Source organism: Mauremys reevesii, linkage group 1 (genome assembly GCF_016161935.1).
Source record: "Mauremys reevesii isolate NIE-2019 linkage group 1, ASM1616193v1, whole genome shotgun sequence".
Taxonomy (NCBI): domain Eukaryota; kingdom Metazoa; phylum Chordata; order Testudines; family Geoemydidae; genus Mauremys; species Mauremys reevesii.
In genome coordinates, this window is record NC_052623.1 from 49,256,039 (window position 1) to 49,278,835 (window position 22,797).

Below are 22,797 nucleotides of genomic sequence, written 5' to 3' on the forward strand. Positions count from 1 at the left end.
AATTTGGGAGCATACAAAATCTAAGTTAGGTTCTAAGCTTGATGTGTCGGGGTTTGAGTTTATTTTGAAAGGTACTGTAAATATAGCATGTAACTGGGCCTGGGTTAAATCAGAAAATAGACTGGAGATTTAAATACTAGGATACAGAGAGCACCAAAAAAGTAAATGAAATATAAAATAGGAGATTGGTTGCCATACGGTACAGTGGATGGTATGCTGGGCTGCGGCTTGGAAAATCTGGCTTCTGTTCCAGGTTCTGCCACTAACCCACTGGTTGACATTGGGCAAATTACGTCAGTGGTCTGTGCCTCGGTTTCTCCATCTGTAAAACAGAGGGAATGATGCTTGCCCTCCGATCCCAATTGATTTGAGATCTTGAGATGAAAAGTGTTATTGTAGTGCTAAGCATAAGTTCTGTGCCAGTAATGGTGAGGTCTGGTGGTAATTTAAAATAATGATTCAACCTTACTGTCCACTTAGCTTTGCTGAGTAACTGTGTAATCTTACTGTTGTATTACTGTTCCTCCTGCCCCACCTTTTATTTTGTCTCCCCATTGTATCATGTATCATTTATCTGCAAGCTGTTTGGGGCATGGACCATGTCTTTGCTATATGTTCTTAGCACACTTTTGGCACTTAATGAGTAAACAATAGTAATATTAAAAAGTGTTTCTAGAAGTGGAGCAATGCAGAATTGCTGTCGTATACATCTTGTGTAGCCACCTAAGCAGGCAGCTTCTCAGCAGCTAATCCTAGAAAATGAGCCAAGCAGGATTAATTAGACTGAAGCTGGGAAGCATCAAGGATCTAGTAATTACAACATTATTTGATTGAAAATACTCATGAGGATAAGTATTACAGGAAGCATGAAAAACATTTGTGAACATATGTTCACTATGCCATGGAATCCTCTGCCACACTAGATGTCATGTCTCAAGAGACACAGGGGGGTGGGGGAGGGGTGCGGGTGGGTGGGTGGGATGACTAGACATTTGAAATTTTAAAAAATAGAAATAAAACTAGGAAAGTGTGGGGTTGGAGGATGGGGAACGACACAGCTGCCTGTGGAATTCTGATTGGAAGTTTCTGTTTATTATGGGACCGCTGGGGGAATAGGACAAATGTGGGGCTCAATTCTGCAGCTCTTACTCACGTGAGTCGCACTGAATGATACGGCTCAGATGAGTCCAGGCTGCAAGTACAGGTCCTTAAACTGAAGGAGAAAAATTGCAGCTGGAATCCATCCCACTGCAGTATCTGTAGTGCAACAGAGGCCATCTCCAAAAACTGCTGTCTGCTGTCTTCATTGCATTGAGATTCCAGCCTTAAAAAGTTCCACTACCAGAAAAGCTGAGCGCTGGCCTGAGAGGATTAAAGACTTGCCTGCAAACACAACAGGTAAAAGGAGCTATATTTCGATGGAAAGACACTGACCTCCAGTGGCCAGATGGGGCAATTATAGGAGTTTATTCAGAATCAACATTTAGCTGTTAGGCCCAGAGTAGAGCAGCAGTGCATGGCAGAGACGAACAGCTCAGGCACTACCAATTTCTTCTTCCATGACACAAGACACACCATCTAATTGGAAATATTTGTTCCTACATAACTTAATATGACTCCAATGTGCTTAAAATCTTTAAATGTTCTTGTGAAATAATATCTGTATAGTATCAGAGGGGTAGCCGTGTTAGTCTGGATCTGTAAAAGCAGCAAAGAATCCTGTGGCACCTGATGCATCCGACGAAGTGGGTATTCACCCACGAAAGCTCATGCTCTAAAACGTCTGTTAGTCTATAAGGTGCCCCAGGATTCTTTGCTGCTTTTACAATATCTATATAGCAGCTTTCATCCTGAAGGATTATCCCTGGAAACAAATAGCTCCGAATGCACACAAACAGCCCTGAAGTAGGAAACCTTCAATTATTAAAGTATGATTGAGCAGGAAGCATTCCCAACAGCCCCTGCAAGAGGACAAAGAGGGAGAAACTGGGAATTGCCATCTGGAGACAGATTTTTATGGCATGTTTTCTCTGTCAGTAAGAGGAGAAGAAAGAGCCGGTAGAGATGGCAGAAACTCAGCATGCAGACTCTTGGTCTGAATTCCAGAGATTCATAAAACCCATAAAAATGGATAGGAGCAAAAGGTCATCTCTGACTGGCCACAGGTAAGGCCCTGTCTACACACAAGTTGTACTGCTTTATCTATACTGGTAACATCCCCCCCCGGTTGAGAATTGAGCTTGTACATGTGTATGCAAGCTGGGACTCACACCCGGGCTCATAGTGCAGATGTAGCCATAGTGTTGGTTTTGCTAACTTGGGAGATTCTTTTCTAACCCTGACCAACACTCCATTAGGAAACATTTTTAGGTGCCCAAGTTCAGCCTGGCAGGAACATTTTTCAAGGAGAAGGGAAGGGGCTTCAGGTTATCTTGTAGGAGAAGGCCTGGTATATGGGTGAGGGGCAGAGAGAGGCTCTTGTAGGTCTAAGAGCTTTCCTCTCCTTTCCTGACCTGGAATAGGTTTTGGTGGAGAAGCAACTGGGACCAATCTCCCCAAGATGGGTAGGAACAACATTCAAAGGCAATAAGATCCAGAGCTCTCCCTTCCCCATGAGCAGTAATCTGTCTGTGTGTGATGGTGGGATGAACCAGAGGGGTGATACTTATATCTGTCCTCCCTCCACTCCTGCAAGAGTTTCCTCTTGAGCCAGTGGGGATCGTAGGCATGGTTAAATTTCCTCTCTCAAAGTGCAAGAGGTAATTGTTTGCTGGTGCTGGGGTTTTTTTCTGCTGCCTGCACCTGCCTCCTCCCACATCAGTGGAATGGAAAACAAAGCTTTCTAAGCAGAAAGCTTATAACAAAACCTTAATTAATTACATGTAACATTGTAGGCAATGGAAGAGCATTTAAATAATTTTGGGGCAAGATTGGAAATTGCAATTTTATTTTGCAAGTTTCCCTGCTTCCTTCTCCTGGGCCTATGGAAGTGCCTTTGATTTATTTCAGATGGAGAACTGTGAAGAAAAAACAAAAGCCAAAGTTTGTCTCCTTACCTAGAATCATAGAGTGTAAGGCCAGAAGGGACCATCAGATTGTCTTGTCTGACCTCCTATATATCACAGGCCACCGACCCCTCCCAGCACCCACACACTACACCCAGCAAGTGAAATGAGACCTAAGAATTACAGCCCACAGGAGACTAGACTATGATGTGTCCCTGCTCCCTTACGATGAATGCAGACAGCTTTAATGGCTATTTTTAAAGTCTGTGTGCTTGTTATTTTGTATTTTAAAAAATCTCAGGTGAGCATTGCTTTTTTGAAGGGCTGGGTTTGACCCAAGCATTTGTAGGACCAGAATGGTGATACCACACGCAGATCAAACCACACCTTACCGTGCACCTTACACTATCCCCCAACTGATGAGAGGAAAGAGAAGCTCAGTCTTAGTCTGGGGGAGCAGGCACCTATGTGCTGGATGCTGGATGAACACAGACACTGAATTCATGTTTTTGCAGTGTATATATTGAAGACATTCTTCGTTGCTTTGGAGGAATCTATCCCAAATTTTCCATAGCAAATGTGCTGTCAATCCAGAGATGTTTTATTTAAGGCATAAAGATTCTTTATTTAGCTTAGTTCCATATAGATTTCATTAGGTGTGTTATTGCCTATTTAAAATGGAACTTGCCAGTAGGTCAGCCTGTCTTCATAACAATAGAACAACAGTTGAATGACAACTAATCCATAGCTGGAATATATATAACCTTTAATTTAAGTAGATATGAAGCCAGCTCTCAGAGAGAATGGAAATCAATAGAGGCTTCTGTGGCATTCTCTGGATGGAATATTAAGTCCAGACTGCCATAATAACTAAAGTTTATAGAGAGACTACAAACCAATAGTGCTAATAATATAAAAGGATCCATTTTCCTCACCTAGTAAACTTGAGATGAATGCAGATGATTATCAGACAGCTTTTGGAGAGAGTTTTTATTCACAGCAATGACACTTGGAGTGGACACCGTTATTTCTTTCTTTCTGTTGAGGCAGTGCTTAGGATCCTAGTCATGGACCAGAGCCCCTTTATGCTAGATATTGTACAAACACAGAACTAAAAGGTCCCTGCCCCAGAGAGGTTATGGTCTATTTATCACAGTTGTAGTGATCCTATTGGGATCGCCCGCCCACTGCTTAAGGATCCCCCCCCCTCAGCCTAAGAGGGAGATCCACAGGACTTGGAAACCAAGTAATTCCGGGGGACAAGTAATGAGATAACAGGGACAGGAGTGTGGTCAAAGGGTCAAACGAAGGGAACCAGATGGAACCGAGCAGAGAACCCCGCATACTTGTAGTGATGGCAGGCAGGCAAGGTCCTTTACAGGAACCTGGGCTTTACCATGAACCTATAGGTATGCTGTCAGCCAGCTCTCCACTAGAAAGATTTGCCAGTCTAGCAATATTGGCTATGGGGTGGGACTTTTTTGTATCATTTCTATACCAGTGAAAGTCCTCTTGTCGACACAGTTACACTGGCATAAAAGTGCTTTTCCTAGCGCAGACCTGGCTGTAGGGTAATTACAGCATCATTATATTACTGTGTATTGGAAGCAGATTGACATGTCTTGACAGTGTTGCTGTTCGTTTTGCTGTTGATGTTAGCTAGCCGTACAATAAGCTGCTTCAACTGTTGCTGTTTTTTAGGCTCCCATGTTCAATAGTTTGCTTTGATCCCTAGTAGAGGGGGGAAAAGTGCCACTGCAATACAACATTTCCATCATAATAAGCACCTTTTTACAATAACTTGTCACAACATGAAATAAAATTAAAACTGAGTGAACACCCACGGTTGCTGCATAAAATTTTATGCAGTGAGGTTTACTGTGATTCATGCTAGTGGAAAAGACAAGGTTGTGTTTTTAGAACATTGAGACTCTGTTACTGAACAAATGTACATTTTTCAAGTCAAAACTTCATTGTCACTTTAAGATTATACCTCAAACCTTGAATAGAATTATGGATCCCAGATTGGGCTGTGTCTGAGCAATGCAGCCTTTACTGCTTGCTCTAACCTGGGGCTGGTCTCCTCCCCATTATAAAGTGGAGCTGTGTCTAAGACGCTCTGCTTTACCTCAGCTGCTGAAAGCCCCACAAAGGCTGTTCCAGAGGTGGAGGTCACAGATATGCACTGGTCATGCCTCAGTTTTTTGCAGCTACTCCTTCTACTTTAGGGGCTGGGAGGTGGTGGAGTGGGAGTGTCATGGAGCATGTCACTCACCACTGGACTGGCACCTCCTCCAGGTCACTCTGAGGATTAGCTCGAGATCGACACCCCTATCCACAGTCTGCACACTGTCAGTCCTTCTCCACTGTTGGCCTGCAGCCCCTCTCACAGCATCAGGAACTGCGGAGTCATCTTCGTGACACAGTTCTCTGGCCATGTCACTCTCTCTGTTCCTCCTTCTGGGGGAATTTAGTTACTAATTCAGCCACTTCCCCAGTGGCAACTGCAGTCAATTGTGCTGCTACTTCCTCAGTGGCAAGTGGCGGGGAGACCCTGGCCCGACCACTACTCTGGGTTCCAGTCCAGGGACCTTCCAAACCTCAGTCACTTACTGCATTCCTTTGCCTCTACTATCGCTGCATTTCCCTGGGCCACTTCCCCATGGCCACAACACCCTCCTCAGTCTCAGCAGCCTGTCTGGAGTTCCCTCTCTTCTCCCTGGGTTGCTGCCTGCACTGAGCTGTCCAAGGTGCTACAGGGTTGCAGCCTACTCCACAATCCTCCCTCTCAAGCTCCAGGCAGCTACTGACCCTGCTCTGCCCAGAGGCTCTTTTTATATGGGCCTGTTGAAGGCAGTTGTGGGAGAAGTGGCCAAACAGCCTGCCAAGGATGGCAGCATTGGCAAAGTGAAGAGAATGGGGCTGGGGGACTTCAATAAAATACAATTGTAGGTAAGGGCCTAAAAGTGAGGCCAAGACGCTTGAATTTGATCTGGAGCAGGGGTAGGCAACCTGCAGCACGCGAGCTGATTTTCAGTGGCACTCACACTGCCCAGGTCCTGGCCACCAGTCCGGGGGGCTCTGCATTTTAATTTAATTTTAAATGAAGCTTCTTAAACATTTTAAAAACCTTATTTACTTTGCATACAACAATAGTTTGGTTATATATTATAGACTTATAGAGACCTTCTAAAAATGTTAAAATGTATTGCCCACACGCCAAACCTTAAATTAGAGTGAATAAATGAAGACTCGGCACAGCACTTCTGAAAGGTTGCCGACCCCTGATCAGGAGTGAGATACTCATAAGTGCCTAAGTGATGTAAGAATGCAGGTCCCATTGACTTTTAATGGCATTACTATTCCTAAATCACTTTGCTGCTTTTAACAATCCTACTCATAGTCTAGAAAGTGATCGTTTGCAATTTTCTTTGTATGTGGGTTGATCAGATACATTTCTGTGCTGTCCAAGACTCTCCAGCTACAGAACAAGGGATGTTGTTAAAATGAAAGCCTTACTTAGTATGATATGTTTCAAATGCTTTTACTGGTTTTCCTTCTTTTTGGTATCTTTAATAAAAAGTTACAAGGAAGTTTAATGGTGCATTTGCCATGGTACTAAGCAGGAAGAGGTCTCTGCATGACAAATCCTGAACTTTGTTTAAAACTGTTTAATGTTGGACAGTTTCAAGGTCAACTTAACTTCAGTACCCAGAAAGATAATGGAGCTCAAGGGGTGCGCAGAGACATGTCAGCAGCCGCCGGCTGCTTCCAGGAGCGGCGTGGGGCCAATGCAGGCAGGCAGCCTGCCCCGCTGCGCCATGGGACTTTTAGCAGCCCAGAGATCACGAGGGGGCAGCCAAAGAGCCTGGCGGGCCGGAGAGAAATGTTAGATGGGCTGATCTGGCCAGCAGGCCATATTTTGTCCACCCCTGATTTAGAGTGACATGTTGTGCGCCTGCCCAGAGGAAGAAACCTACGTGTTATGGGGACTTCTACAGAAAAAATGTGGGTGTCAAGGGACATTAGGTGCATCCAGAGTTCAGCAGCTGAGCAAGCGTTATGAGGATCTCAGTGGTACCTAAATTCTGGATTTAGGGAACAACAGTGGGAATTTAAGATTCCCATCATTACTATGTCATGGTGAGAGAATGCTTAGCTGCACACATGTATATCAGCTATTCATGATGCCCTCTATGTTTTTATACTTTGTATAAACGCACCTACTCCAGTGAAATGCTCAGCTGCTAAAGTGACTTGACTGAAAATCCCTCCTCCTGCCCGACAGTGAGAGAAATGTTCTATTTAATTCAGCCACGGAGTTGAATCCCTTCAGGAGGCACAGCTTTCAGCTGAGCCATTTCAGCATGAGTCAGCACATCAGCAGGCCAGGCAGGGAGGTAAAAGAGATAATGGGGATAGGGACCAAGTGGTGTGTAACCATAGTGAGGGGAGGGAGAGAGAGATAATAAGGGGGTGGTGAAGGGAGACATTTGAGAGAAATGAACAGGTCTATGCTTGTGCACTCAGAGCTGCAGCCATGCTGGCTAGGGTTGGGTCACTTCAGACTCAGATTTGTAAGTTATTCTGTACAAAACAAATGCCAACAGTTTTTATTTTGAAGACGCTTTAGGAATCATGGATCTCTCCATCTCTCATTAAAGAAATCACCTGTCTGGGCCTTGCAAGATTGGCCCAGTCCTTTAATTAGTTAATACAAAAGAAGTCTCCTTGCTCTTGAATGATGGATACGGGTAGATGGAAGTGTAGCTTGTAACTAATAAATGAATGCATTATAAGAGCTGGATATAAGAGACTAACAACTGATAGGTAACAGATAAGCGATAGCTTAATGTTTAAAGCTGAAATGCAAGAAATCTACAGGTTTAGGTCTGTAAGATATTTAGCTTAGTCAAATTAGGCCTTAGGATAAGTTCGCTATATTATAAAGATCAGTTAACATAAGTGAGTTAATAATAAACATGCTGAGCTTGTGTCTGTTTGTGTTATGCTGATGTTTTGAAAATAACTGCTGAATTTGGATAATAATGTCTAAGAGAGATCAGTAGACATCATAAGATGACCATAGGTGGCTGGGGGGAAATGTTGGAAACTTCCTTAAGGTAACCATATGTTACTATGGTGATAAGGCGACGTAAATGCTAATTAGTTGAAAGGAGGACTATCCAATTGGCCTATCAAGTGACAAGCCTCCCAATAATATTGGGGTAACATCTTCAAAGATGAACATGAAGGAGTTCAATCCTCATGCATATTAAATAAGCTTTGGTGATCCTCTGTGTAACTTACTATAAATGGGGCCTAGTTGATGGCTGGGGTAGTCACTTCCTGGGGGTCATCGTTCCTCACCCTCAACAGGAGTCAGCCACCTCCACTATTTTTCAGGATTCTATCTGGCTATAGGAGGATGAAAGAATTAGAAAAACTGGCGCTGGACACTTTGTACTTTCAAACCATTGCAATCTCCATGGCAGTTATATTTACTGGGTTCTTTCTATGTGATAAGGTTTTTAATAAAGGTACATTGTTGTTTCTTGCATGCTCCTGCGATTGTGATTGTTTTTACTTGCATGCTCCTCAAGTCTGCAACCCAAACAGTGATGCTAGCCAATGTGGTGGTGTTAGCCTGGATGTTTTGAATACTGTGGTAGCCATGGAGATAGGACCTCTGTCTAATACTAGAGTTTAAAGGGGTTACCAATATTACTCAATACCATAATCAATAAAGGCTACAGGAGCATCTGCCTGATCCTCACTCCCATTCATTATTGTAGATATTCCAGTCATATCTCCTCTTACTTTTCTCCTTTCCAGGCTAAATAATGAGAGTATTTTTAATCTCTCAATCTTTGGAAACCTTTTCCCAGTAGGTCTTTAGAGTAAAATCTAATCATCTTTGCTGCCTTTCTCTGAATTTTTCTGTTTCTGCTATATTCGTTTTGTGATGAGATGAAGGATAAAATAAGATATTCAATCTACTGTAATTTTTTTCTTTTTGCTTGAATGAGATATTAAATTTTAAATCAGTTAGCTTGTGCTCCCAGATGGAAATTTCACTGGGTGGAAGTTTCTGCCTGACTCACGTAGGCTGTTGGTCTGACTGGTTTGACTGGATGACAATGGTGTTTCCAAACCTGGGGGTGGGTGGAAGGGGAGGACTGGTGTAGGGGGCACAGAGGAGAAGGGCAATGTGAGCCCAGATCAGCATCACTCCTCAAAGCAGATTCACAGATTCCATGGCCAGAAGGGACCATTGTGATCTAGTCTGACAGCCTGTAGAACATAGGCTATAGAATTTCCCCAAAATAATTCCTAGAAGTATATCTTTTAGAAAAACATCCAATCATGATTTAAAAATTGTCAGTGATGGAGAATCCCCCATGACCCTTGGTACAGTAAATTGTTCCAATGTTTAATTACCCTTATTGTCAAAAGTTTACACCTTATTTCCAATCTAAATTTGTCTAGCTTCAACTTCCAGCCATTGTATCATGTTACACCCTTCTCTGCAAAACTGAAGAGCCCATTATTAAATATTTGTTCCTCATGTAGATACTTATAGACTGTTGTGCCCCTTAGTGCCCATTGACAGACGGCCTACCACACTGTAACTCATATCAGGTCTTACACACTTATTATCCCCAACACACTGTTATCATAATATGTATCTAAAAGATGTCATGTTAGGTATCGTATATAAACTGGTGACAACTGGTCCTGAAAATCATTGTATGATGTACGTACAGATTGTGTATGAAGAGTTGTATGTGTGTGCTGGAAATATGTTCTTAAACTGTGTTTGGGAGGCAGTGCATAAATCAGGTCTGCCCTAGATGAATGTGGATTCATCTGTGTGACTGGCTTGATTACAGGCAGAGGACAATGAAAGTACATTTACAGATAAGGTAAAACAATTGAGCTAACAAACAATGGAGGGAACAATTTAGTGAGCACACCAGGGATCCAAAAAAGTCTTTCTGGACTTTGTCTTTTTGCACCCTCTTATATTTTCCATTCTTGTTAGCCATCAATTAGGGGATATAGGGAACAGCACCCCCCCTGAGCCAATTGAATCCTTCTTGGCCTGAATGATAGAATATCAGGGTTGGAAGGGACCTCAGCAGGTCATCTAGTCCAACCCCCTGCTCAATGCAGGAGCAATCCCCAGATAGATTTTTTTGCCCCAGATCTCTAAATGGCCTCCTCAAGGATTGAACTCACAACCCTGGGTATAGCAGGCCAATGCTCAAACCACTGAGCTATCCCTTCCCCCATGAAGAGCAGGAGCTGCTGCTAGCTCAATGTAAGTGGGAAAAAAGTCTCAGGTAAAGATTGTAACTTGTTATAATTAAGTTTTAGTCACTAGAGAGTGTGTTTTGTTTTCTTTTGTTAGTAACCATACCTGTCTTTTTCTCTTGTTTAGTATCACTTAACTTTATGAATAAATCTCTGTTCTTTGTTAATAGTTTTACTATAAGCCATCTCAGTGCTGTCATATTGAAGTAAAGTGTGCATCTTCAGCTAGACTAACAGGCTGATGTATACTCTGTCTCGTTTGAGGCAGCAAACTTGATAATTTCTGTGAGTGTCCAGTAAGAGGTGCTGGACACTGCAGAAAGATGTGTCTGGGGGGAACTCTGGAACTAGAGTTCACTGTCTGTTATCTGCAGGGCAAAGTTTAGCCTGCCAGAGTCTCGAGGAATTTGCTGGTGAAGTAGACAGACTGGTGTGGCAGGGAGCTGACACATCAAATCTAATCTCCAGTAAAGTTCACTCTTGCTAAGATAGTTCTGGGTGACCTGAGCAGAATGTCACAACTATAATCAAGTCACCCTTCTCTTTGTTAGCTAAACAGATCGAGCTCCTTGAGTTTATCACTAGAGGGCATGTTTTCTAATCTGTTAATCGTTCTCATGGCTCTTCTCTGAACCCTCTACAATTTATCAAGAAGTTTCTTGAATTGTGGGCACAAGAACTGGACACAGTATTCCAGCAGTGATCACATTTATGCCAAATATAGAGGTAAAATAACCTCTCTACACCTAACTGAGATTCTTCTGTTTATGTATCCAAGGATTACATTAGCTCTTTTGGCCACAGATTCACACTGGGAGCTACTGTTCAGCTGATTATCCATCATGACCCTCAAATCTTTGTCAGAGTTACTATTTCCCATGGTAGGGTCCCCATTGCACAACTATGGCCTACATTCTCTGTTCCTAGATGTATGCATATATTTTTATCCACATTAAAATGCATATTGTTTGCTTGCACCCCAGTTTACCAAGTGATCCATATCACTATGTACTAGTGATACATCCTCTTCATTATTTACCACTCCCCCAGTTTTTGTGTCATCTGCAAACCTTTTCAGTGATGATTTTATGTTTTCTTCCAGGTCATTGATAAAAATGTTAAACAACATAGGGCCAAGAACCAATCCCTATGGGACTTCACTGGAAACAGAGCTGCTCAGTGATTCCTCCATTCTCAATTACATTTTGAGATCTATCAGTTAGCCAATTTTTAATCCATTTAATGTGTCATATTAATTTTATATTCTAGCTTTTTAATCAAAATGTTGTGTAGGTATCAAATCAAACACCTTACATAAGTCTATTACATCAACACTTTATCAATCAAACTTGTAATCTCATCAAAAATATCAAGTTAATGTGACAGGATATATTCCATAAACCCATTTGATTTGCATTAATTACATTACCCTTCTTTAATTCTTTATTAATCAAGTCCTGTATCAGTTGCTTCATTATGTTGCCCAGGATTGATATCAGGCTGACATGCCTATAATTACCTGAATCATCCCATTTACCCTTTTTAAAAATTGGCACAACATTAGCTTATTCCCTATCTTCTGGAACATCCCCAGTGCTCCAAGACTTATTGAAAGGCAACATTAATGGTCCAGGGAGTTTCTCAGCCAATTCTTTAAAAACTCTTGCATGCAAGTTACCTGGACCTGCTGATTTTAAAATGTCTAACTTTAGTAGACTTCTGTTTAATATCCTCTAGAGATACTAATGGAAAAATGTGACCCTACAGCTGGGTGTAAAAGAGCAAGTGACTCCTTCAAAGCCATCTTCCTTCCAGTAGCTCCTGAAAAGGTTGGCCACAAAAGCAACTTGCAGGGAAGCCATGCCAGGGCCGCCTAGAGGATTCAGGGGGCCTGGGGTCTTCGGCGGTGGGGGGCCCCCACTTTGGTGGTAATTCAGCAGCGGGGGGTCCTTCCGCTCTGGGACCCACCGCTGAAGTGCCCCAAAGACCCGCGGCGGGGACCCCCCGCTGCCGAATTACCGCCGAAGACCCGGCACTTCCGTGGCGGGTCCCACTTCAGCAGTAATTCGGCAGTGGGTGGTCCTCCCGCCCCAGGGCGGAAGGACCCCCTGCCACCAAAGACCCGGAGCAGAAGAAGCTCCGGGGGCCTGGGCCCCACAAGAGTTTTCTGGGGTCCCCGGAGCGAGTGAAGGACCCCACTCCAGGGGCCCAAAAAACTCTCATGGGGGCCCCTGCGGGGTCTGGGGCAAATTGCCCCACTTGCCCCCCCTCTGGGCGGTCCTGAGCCATGCTCTTGGTTGCATCCACTGCTTTGTATGGATTTGAAGGAATTAATGCTACTAAGATAACCTTTGTATTAGTTAACTAGATTGGGCAGGCAGAACTCACAAGCCAGACCTTCCCTTCTGTCTCAGACTGTAACACTGAGGGTATAGGATGAAAGAGAGACAGGAAGAGGCATAGAGAGAAAGAGTTATAATAATAGGAGATATACCAATCTCCTAGAACTGGAAGGGACCTTGAAAGGTCATCAAGTCCAGCCCCCTGCCTTCACTAGCAGGACCAAGTGCTGATTTTTGCCCCAGATTCCTAAGTGGGCTCCCTTAAGGACTGAAGTCACAATCCTGGGTTTAGCAGGCCAATGCTCAAACCACTGAGCTCTCTCTCAAGAGAGTTGTAGTGGAGCAGATACACCTGACTTGTGTGTTCGTCTGCAATAGTTTGCCTGTTATACTTATCCATGTGGCTTAGTATTATTATTATTATTTATTGTTGTTACTATTATTGCAGCACCCAGGGATCTCAACTGATGACACAACTCCATTGTCTTAGGCATGGCACAAACAGAATAAGAGACCGTCCCTGCCCTGAGGAACTTACAATCTAAATAGACAAGACAGACAAAAAGAGATAAGGTGGGTGAGGTAATATCTTTTATTGGACCAATTTCTTTTGGTGAAAGAGACAAGCTTTGAGCCCCTTAGACCTTTTCTTCTTGTTTTGTCTCTCATATCCTGGGACCGACATGGCCACAACAACACTGCAACAGACAGACAGAAGTCAGAGAGAACTATGAGATGATTTGCAAATGTCACATTTATTCTACAGATATTTGTTTGTTGCTCCATCCCTTGTCTAATAAACTTCTCAGATAGTGGTGCTTCACTTTCATTACCTTGAGGCAGATGTATCTCCATAAATCTCGAGATCCACGCAGGTAGAAGAGAAAGACAATCCTGGTGGTCTAAACACAAACTGGTAGACAAGCACTCTTAGGTTTTCATCTCGGCTCTGGCACTCCCTCTGAGGCTTTAGGCAAAACTCCTAATTTCTCCTGGTGTCAGTTTCCCAATCTTTAAAATGAGATTAATAGTATTTACTTACTTCAGATAGATGATGTGAAGATTAGATAATAGCTATAAAGCACTTCCAGTATGGAAAGCACATTCTAAGTGCTAAGTATTATTTACCAGTAACTTCTCTATAATCATTGTATCTGCTTTAATTTTCCTACTCACATCCTCGTGGGCAAGTGGACTTTTAGACACATCCATGTGGTTCTTACTTCTGAGGCACTTCCATAATCTTGTACTATTTATCTTGATATCTGCAGCTCTTCAGATTTTCTCTGTCCTCAATCTCTGTCATGCGCATTCCCTACCGGAGTTTGTTCCATTCTATTCGTATAGTTAGGCTAGATTTCATATTTTAAAGGATACTTTGGGAGGCTTGAATAAACTTGTCTACTATGCCATTTAGCCACATTGTACTTCACTTTTACCTCCTGTTTGTGTCAAGTGTAGGCACACACTCTGGAACTCTAACAACATATTTTTTTATGTTTTTTATAGTGGCCCCCCATGCTGATTTGGGACAAAATCCTATTTGTTTAATTCCTGTCAGTAGTCCAAACAAATCCAGTGGGATTGCTAACACGATAAAGAGGAGAAGAATTCTTCCACTGTTATTTCCTAACTTTCCCCATAGAAAGTTAGGAAATAACTGTTTCTGTCTTCTGCATTTTTAAGAAGTCTCTCTTCTTGAAATTTGACATAAGTTGCTAATTCAAATTCAATCTTCTCTTCCCTGTATAAGGAATAAGGATAAAAAAATCATATCTACACTGTATTCATTGTTCCCACAGTTAGTGGTTGGACGATATTCACTGCTTGGAACAAACTCCTATTGTGTTACCCAGGATTAAGTTAAATGAAGACTATCTTATTTTATGCTCCAAAATGAGCTGTTCTGTGCTTTAGGATCTGCAAGAAGGGCACAAAGCTTGCAAACCACTGAGGTTTCCAATGATTTTCTGGAAACTAGCACGTTAGTGATTGAATATGTCTCTTCTAATCAAGTGTAGAATGAGGCAGATGCATGAGCAGGTATTGCTCAGATACCATGGTGATGGTCATGCTCTAATCCCTTAGATTTTCCATGCACTTTTGTTAAGTGTTAAATACTGTCTTTTAAAAAGTGTTTATGGCGCACACGTTGGTTGAAATTCTTGACTGGTGTTTCAGGGCTTTCAGCCAAACTCTTCAATGGGTTCTTTTTTGCAAAGCTCTTTATAAACAGGCACATTTAGAAGGTAATTTATAGAGTAGCTGTGTCTCCAATTAATAAGCTGTTACCTTTTTTACTGTTTATTGAGAGAGGTCTCAAATTATATGGATATTTTGACCCACTGTCAAACTAACAAAAGGAATTTCTATGAAATGCACAGGTGTAGCACTTAATTCTACTGGTTTATCAAAATTATGTTGCACTTGGATGTTAATGAGATATTACTCCAGGAAAAAGCAATGTTAGTGAATGTATAGTAGAATAAGATATTGAGTACTGAAGAAAATTATTTGTTAATAAATGGATTCTTGATACTTTATTGTTAGTACTAGGATTGGCATTTTCCTTTCTTCTCCATGAATTCAGGGCTCCCAAACATGCCATTCTGACAGCCCTGGAGAGCGAAGTCTTCACTTTATCTATATTAGCTACTGCACTGGATAAAATATCTTTTAAGTTATTAATTTTGTCTTTCTCCTTTCAGTCCTGCTGATACTGTGAATAAAGGGGCCAACGGTGAAGGAAATTTTGAGTTGGACCACTGTGAACTAGAGTGAAAACACCAACTCATTTCACAGAGACCAACGAACAGTGGGCAGATGGTAGCAGTCATTTGTATTATTTATTTGTATGCCACAGTGCTTAGGATCTCTAGTTATGGACCCAGGACCACACTGTGCTAGGTACTGTACAAACACAGAACAAAAGATGGTCTTTGCCCCAAATAACTTACAGTCTAAGTCATTAGTATCATGAGACATACTATTAATATTAACCTTTTCTCCTTAATGAAATCAGTCATCATCATGGTGCATTTCTGTCTCTGGTACAGTATATAAAACATAGGGAACCAAGGAAAACCTGGATCTAATAATAATTTCAAGTAAATTTATTTACAAATATAATAAAATTAACAGTACAAGAAAACTCACAGGGAAAATATTTTTAGAAACAAAGAGGGCATAATTTTTTAAAATAAAGTGGTGAGGGGGTCCTAAAAGAGTAGATGGTAAAGCCATTTGTTTAATTTTGTTTACAAAGGCATTTGGCATTAATATTTAATGAGAAGTGGTACAATATTTAACTTAGAGACTGCACAATATGAGCTTTACTCTGTAGCTACTGTGGATCATAGTTTCATAGATTCATAGAGCTTATGGGCAGAAAGGACCATTAGATCTTCTTGTCTGATTTCCTATATATCATAGGTCATTACATTTCATGCAATCAATCCTGTCCAAAATCTCTCTCATGCTACTAAAATGACAACAATCTATACATGGCAGCAGTGAGCAATGGTAGAATTTCTTATTGCCAGTCCACCAATTGGTAAATGATTAAAAAAAGAGATTTTTAATGACTGCCTGGTTCCCTGCACATGCAATTATATGTCGCCTTTTGAATAGAGACAATTGCTGTCTTAATAATAAAACTGACTAGGAGCAGCACAGTTTTAAACCTGAGGCATCAGCAACTCAACTTGGGCCTAGCCCCTACCGCACTGCGATCAATGGGAACAGACTCAGGATCTTAGTTCTGGCAGAGGAGACTGTTACGCTTACCCTTTCCATCTCTTCTAGAGGGGTCAGGGATGCTGGGCAGCTAACTAAGATGCCCTCTCAGGCCAAGACAGAAATAGTAGCATAATAATTAGCCAGCACCATCTGGAAGCAAAGGGTCTTGCAGAAGGGGTATAATTGAGCTTAGCTAGTGAAAAGGTCTGTAATTCTCACATACTACATGTCATCACAAGTTTTAAAATGTTGTATGGTACAGATGGGAAGACTCAATACCAGCTATTCCCATATTTTAAGACTACAGAAAATTCTAACTGATTATTGATGTTTTTATGTATAAGATGCTTGATTAATAAAGAATGAAAGGAGGGTACTATAATTAATGCCATGGTTTTATGGAAAGTAGATCTGTCAAACTAACTTTATCTTTTTCTGATGAGATTACAAGTTTGGTTGATCAACAGTGTTGATGTAATATACTTCAACTTCTGTACGGTGTTTGATCTGGTACCATATGATATTTTGATTAAAAAACTAGAAAGATATGGAGTTAACATGGCACCCATTAAATGGATTAAAAACTGGCTAACTGATAGGTCTCAAAATGTAATTTTAAATGGGGTGTCATTGAACAGAGGTGTTTCTAGTGGGGATTGGTTCTTGGCCCTATGCTATTTAACATTTTTATCAATGACCTGAAAGAAAACATTGAATCATCACTGACAAAGTTTGCAGATGACACAAAAATGTGGGGAGTGGTAAATAATGAAGAGGACACATCATTAATACAGAGCAATCCAGATTGCTTGGTAAACTGGGCACAAGAAAATATGGCTAAATATAAATGTATATATCTAGGAACAAAGAATGTAGGACATACTTACATGATGGGAGACTCTATCTTGGGAAGCAGTGACTCTGAAAAAGATTTGGGGGTTGTGGTAGACAATCAACTGAACTTGAGCTCCCAGTGTGATGCTGTAGCTAAAAGAGCTAATGCGATCTTGGGATTCATAAACAGTGATATCTCAAATAGGAGAGGAGAAGTTATTTTACTTCTATATTTGGCACAGGTGTGACTGCTGCTGGAATAGCGTGTCCAGTTCTTGGGTCCACAATTCAAGAAGCAGCAAAGAGTCCTGTGGCACGTTATAGATTCGTCATGAATCCGATGAAGTGGGTATTCACCCACGAAAGCTCATGCTCCAAATACGTCTGTTAGTCTATAAGGTGCCACAGGACTCTTTGCTGCTTTTACAGATCCAGGCTACCCCTGGATACTTGACACGGCTACCCCTCTGATACTTGAATTCAGGAAGGATGTTGATAAACTGTGGAGGGTTCAGAGAAGAGTCACGAGAATATTAAAGGGTTAGAAAACACGCTCTATAGTTAGTTCATTCTATTTCACTTAATAAAGAGGCGGTTCAGGGGTGACTTGATTACAGTCTAAAAGTATCTATGTGGAGAACAAATATTTAATAATTGGCTCTTGAATCTAGCAGAGACAGGCATAATCCAATCCAATAGCTAGAAATTGAAGCTAGACAAATTCAGACTAGAAATAAGGCATGCATTTTTAATAGTGAAAGTAATTAACCACTGGAACAATTTACCAAGGGTTGTGGTGGATTTTCCATCACTCACAATTTTTAAATCAAGATTGGATGTTTTTCTAAAACATATGCTCTAGGAACTGTTTTGGGGGAGTTCTATGGCTTGTATTCTACAGTTAGACAAGATGATCACAATGGTTCCTTCTGACCTTGAAATCTATAATTATTCGACTTACATGAATAGTAATGAAAATCTGAGCTACTGCTCCTGTGCCTAAGCTGGCATAGAACCTGAGCAGGTGACAAAGAACCTTAGAACCAGGTCAGATAGTCCCCAGCATGGAGTTTTTAAAAAATGTTGCACTGCTGAATATGAACAAAATTTGTGTAATGAATTGTTTAAAATGTTTTAATGTTTTTAGGTTTATCCAGAAGTCTGTAAGCCCTGAGTACACCTGCACTGTTTTAAAAATTATATTTTTATGATAATGATAGAGTTTACCATTAATTTTGCTCTTTTCCTCTATATCCCTAACACTATTTACTGTTAATTCTCCTGTCTTGAATACTGTAACTCCTTTGCTCTGGTCTCTCCTCCCTCAACATCTCTGTCTTCCATCCTGTTCAAAACACTGGACCAAGATCATCTTTCCTTTTCCACAAATTTGGCCAAGTTTTCCCTTCTGAATCTCTCTACTGACATCCCATCATCTTTCACAAACAGTTCAGACTTCAACTCACTTTTAAAGCTCTCTGTAGCTTTCCTCCTACCCACAGCTTCTATTCACTTCTTACTCCTTGTTTAACGACTTCTTCTGTGCCCTTATGCATGGGACAGCCTTGCAATTAACAAATGTCTCCCTTTCATCCTTGAAATTACTTCTGAAAATCAACACCCCACAAAGCCTAGCAGCAACAGTGTCTGCATGTCGCTATTTGGGCCAGATCCTGATTTCACACTTATGTAGATCTCACTCTGTTGAAGCCAGTGAGTTTATAACAGTTGTGACAGACCCAGACCAGTGGGGTACAGGAATCTGGTAGAGGGCAAATATATTGGTCACTGGATGAGTAGTTTTCTGTTCCCTGAGTGACCAGAGCAGGGGCTGCACTAGAGTAATCAGAAACCTGCTAGAACCAATTAAGACAGGCAGGATAATTAAAACACCTGGAGCCAATTAAGAAACTGCTAGAATCAATTAGGACAGGCTAGCTAATCAGGGCACCTGAGTTTAAAAAGGACCTCACTTCAGTTTGTGGCATGCGTGAGGAGCTGGGAGCAAGAGGAGATGAGAGTGAGAAGACATATTGCTGGAGGACTGAGGCGTACAAGCATTATCAGGCACCAGGAGGAAGGTCCTGTGGTGAGGATAAATAAGGTGTTTGGAGGAGGCCATGGGGAAGTAGCCCAGGGAGTTGTAGCTGTCATGCAGCTGTTACAGGAGGCACTATAGACAGCTGCGATCCACAGGGCCCTGGGCTGGAACCAGGAGTAGAGGGTGGGCCTAGGTTCCCCCCAAACCTCCCAACTCCTGATCAGACAGAGGACAAACTGACCTGGACTGTGGTTTCTACCAGAGGGGAAGGTCTCTGGGCTGTTTCCTGACCCACGTGGAGAACCTGTGAGGCGAGCAAATCCGCCAATAAGTGCAGGGCACACCAAGGTAGAGGAGGAACTTTGTCACACAGTGTGAGTTCAGAATCTGGTTCTCTCTTTTCACGCAGTCATACTTGATGGCTTGCTCTTCAGACAGGATTCTGATTTCTGGTTTTGGTTTCCATATTTTAACTGTTGCAAAGCACATTGTTCAATTATAGCATTATACAGGGTGATCCATGCAAGCTGCCTGTTGGTTTCTGGATGGAGTCTTAAGTGTTGATTTGTGACTTATAAAGTCCTAAATGGACTGGGACCTTCTTACCTGAGAGACCACCCCTCTCCATGTGATACTGCTGCAGGTGTAGTAACTGAAGCTGGGTGGCTGAGTCCTCTTGAGCCTTGTCTTCACTAGGACAAAAAGGTGTTCTAATCTTAACTCAAGTGAACTAGCATGAGGTAAAATCCCAGTGGAGACATGGTGATTTGTAGTTTTCACAAGTGTCAGCAGGTCAAGGTAAACCCTAGGCTCCCCTCTAGTCTTTCATTTGGTCTACAAACTGCTTTGTGTTCACTAGGATTTGTGCCAGTTAAGAAAACACCTTTTCCCGGTGAAGATGCCCATTGATGTAAAAGAGATGGGGCTGCTGGAAAGGTGTTCTCCATGAAAGCCCTTCACTTTGGAACTCATTCCCCACACCTGAAGTAATCCTGTACTACTGACTTCGGGCATGCTTAGCTAGAAAATAAAATGTGTTAGCTAATACATTTCCAGAATGGCTTGTTCCCTTGTCTAGACAGGGTCTTTCTGGGCACATTGCAAAGCTCATCTATTTCCCAGGCTACTGAGGAGGGAGGGAGGTGTTAGAAGCTGATATTCACATGGTGTGAGGTGGGGTATCATTTAGGCTTGATTTTAATGTTATTTGGTTATTTTTGGGGGTGGGGAGGGAGGAGAGGCTGTTAGGTGTTTTGTATGTTTATTTAATTGTGTTTCTAATATATGTGAAACACACTTGGGGTTTGTCAATACTTAGAGTTGGGAGTGTGATTCTCTCATTAAGCTAGCACACTAAAAGTAGAAGTGTAGCTGTGATAGCACGAGCAGTGGTAGGGACTGGCTGCCCTGAGTACGTGTAGAGCCCTGCAAATCTGTGGATATCCACTTCATATCCATGGACCATTCTTGCGGATAGTGGATCAGACGCAGATACAACTGCTCAGGGCTCTACTCATCGGCAGTACCTGGCCCATGACATCCGGCTCGGGCAGCCCAGGGGGTGCAGTGTGCTCGGGGACGGGCGCAGTGGCTGGGTCTGGGTGGAGTTGGGGCTGTCCACTCACTGCACTGCTTCCTGTCCAGCAACTTGGGACCCTCGGGCAGTGCCAGCATCCCCACCACAGCCTGGCCCAGCAGCACGGGCTGCACTCCTGGGCCTGGTCCGCTGGCTCCTGGGCAGCAGGGCCCACCCTGGCCACGGGGAGTGGAGCGGCAGCACCCTGGCACCCCATCCCACTGTGATGTAACATGCACTGCTGCCGCCATGTGCTGCTGCTCGCAAACCCCTGGGAGCGCAAATGATGCAATGCCCCTTCCTCCCAGACCCCCCCCCCCATACCACCCCTTCTTCTCAAGACCCCACCCCCACACTGCCCCTTACCCCAGTCCTGACTCTCGCACTGCCTCTTCCCTACAAGACACTTCCCCCTCACTCCCTTCCAGCCCCTGCCTGTCACTCGCCCTTGTGAGACGGCTTGCTGCTACGGGTGCGGATACACATACAAGATGGCTAGCAGATCAAATCGTGGATTGATCCTGGTGGATGTGGATCCATATTTTTGTATATGCACAGGGCTCTAAGTACATGCCTAGTGTCTTGGAAGGGATTGTGCTCAGAGTGGCTAGCCCTTCCCACTATCCATGCTGCCATGGCTACTCTTCTATTTTTAGTGCACTAGTTCAATTGAAACTAGCGGGGGTATGTCTCCTCAAGCTGGAATATATGCCTTTGGGTCCTGGGGTAGGTTTTTTTTTTTATAAATCATTGTTTAAACTGAAAGAAAGTAAGTTAATAGAAATAAGCATAAATATTTTCTCTTGTTCACTTCTCTTAAGCACAGGCAGTTGTAGATGTGGTATTCAGATTTGTGATGTTCTTATTTGGATTCAGCAAGAATACTGCCAATATACTCACTGGAGCTCTTAAAATATTCCAAGTAGCTGAAATAAATATTAAAGGTTTTGTTCATCGAAAAGCATATTTTTATTACTCAACAATACTCTAGAGTCTGTTAGATAAAACCGATACTGGCCTTTTCTCTCCTTTTGTTATGTGCTCTGAAACAGACTCAATAAGATAGACATTCAGATAGACAATCTGAGTAAGTAGTGTTTGAATTTTTGATCCCTATTTATTTGCCACTGACTAAATTAAAGCAAACTGATCAGACAGTGGAATAACAAACTCCAGTGTGCTGGTAGGTCTACCTTGTCTTTAACAGAGACTACTTCTGAATAACCTGCTCCGCTGACTGGCCCTTTCATGTCCTCAGTTTTGGGAATACTCCATAGTTGAATGTTATCATACAATATCAGGGTTGGGAGGGACTGTTTTATGCTTTCTGAATACTGCACAGTTATACCAAGAGTGTTATCCAGAGAAAACACAAACAACTGACTGGTAATCATGATAAAACACTGAAACCCGTACCTTGTTGACAGACTTGCATCACTATCTAGACTAGAAATTATTCAAATGTTTAAACAAATTTTTTCTAACTTAAATATGAGACATGATCTTAGGCACTTACCCACCAAGTCCATAGTAACTGAAACATGCAAGTCATTCATGTTGCATTCATAACAATTTTTTTTTTCAAGCAAATAAGCAAGAATAGTCAACATTTTATTAGGCTTCGGTTTTTGTTATGGCTTGAGGGGCCTGCTTCCAGATCACCATAGTACCAGTTACCATTAGTACTCAGATGACATTGTCAGGTCTCACAACTATTTTTAAAACAAAATTTCAAATTCTAGCATAAATTTCCTGAATTAGCTTAATTATGGTCTAATGTTTATAGAGTGTCTTGTTAAAGTGCTTTTCATGATGATACAATAGTAGCATACAAATGTTTCATGGGGGTAACTTCACCCATCCTTGCAAAGCAGCTGTTTCTACTGTTAAATATGGAAACCTCAAATATTTTGCAGGACAGACTAGACATGTGCCTGGAAAAGA

At 42.1% G+C, this 22,797-nt stretch overlaps 1 protein-coding gene across 1 annotated transcript in view; it reads right to left on the minus strand.

Annotated features, from left to right (window-relative positions):
- Positions 1-226: 226 nt before the first annotated feature.
- GPR12 (G protein-coupled receptor 12) overlaps positions 227-22,797 on the minus strand; it is a 44,362-nt gene continuing 21,791 nt past the window's right edge. Inside the window, exon 2 of the transcript XR_005593821.1 lies at positions 227-322. The gene's annotated coding sequence lies outside the window, so the exon portion shown is untranslated. The remainder of the gene's footprint in view (positions 323-22,797) is intronic.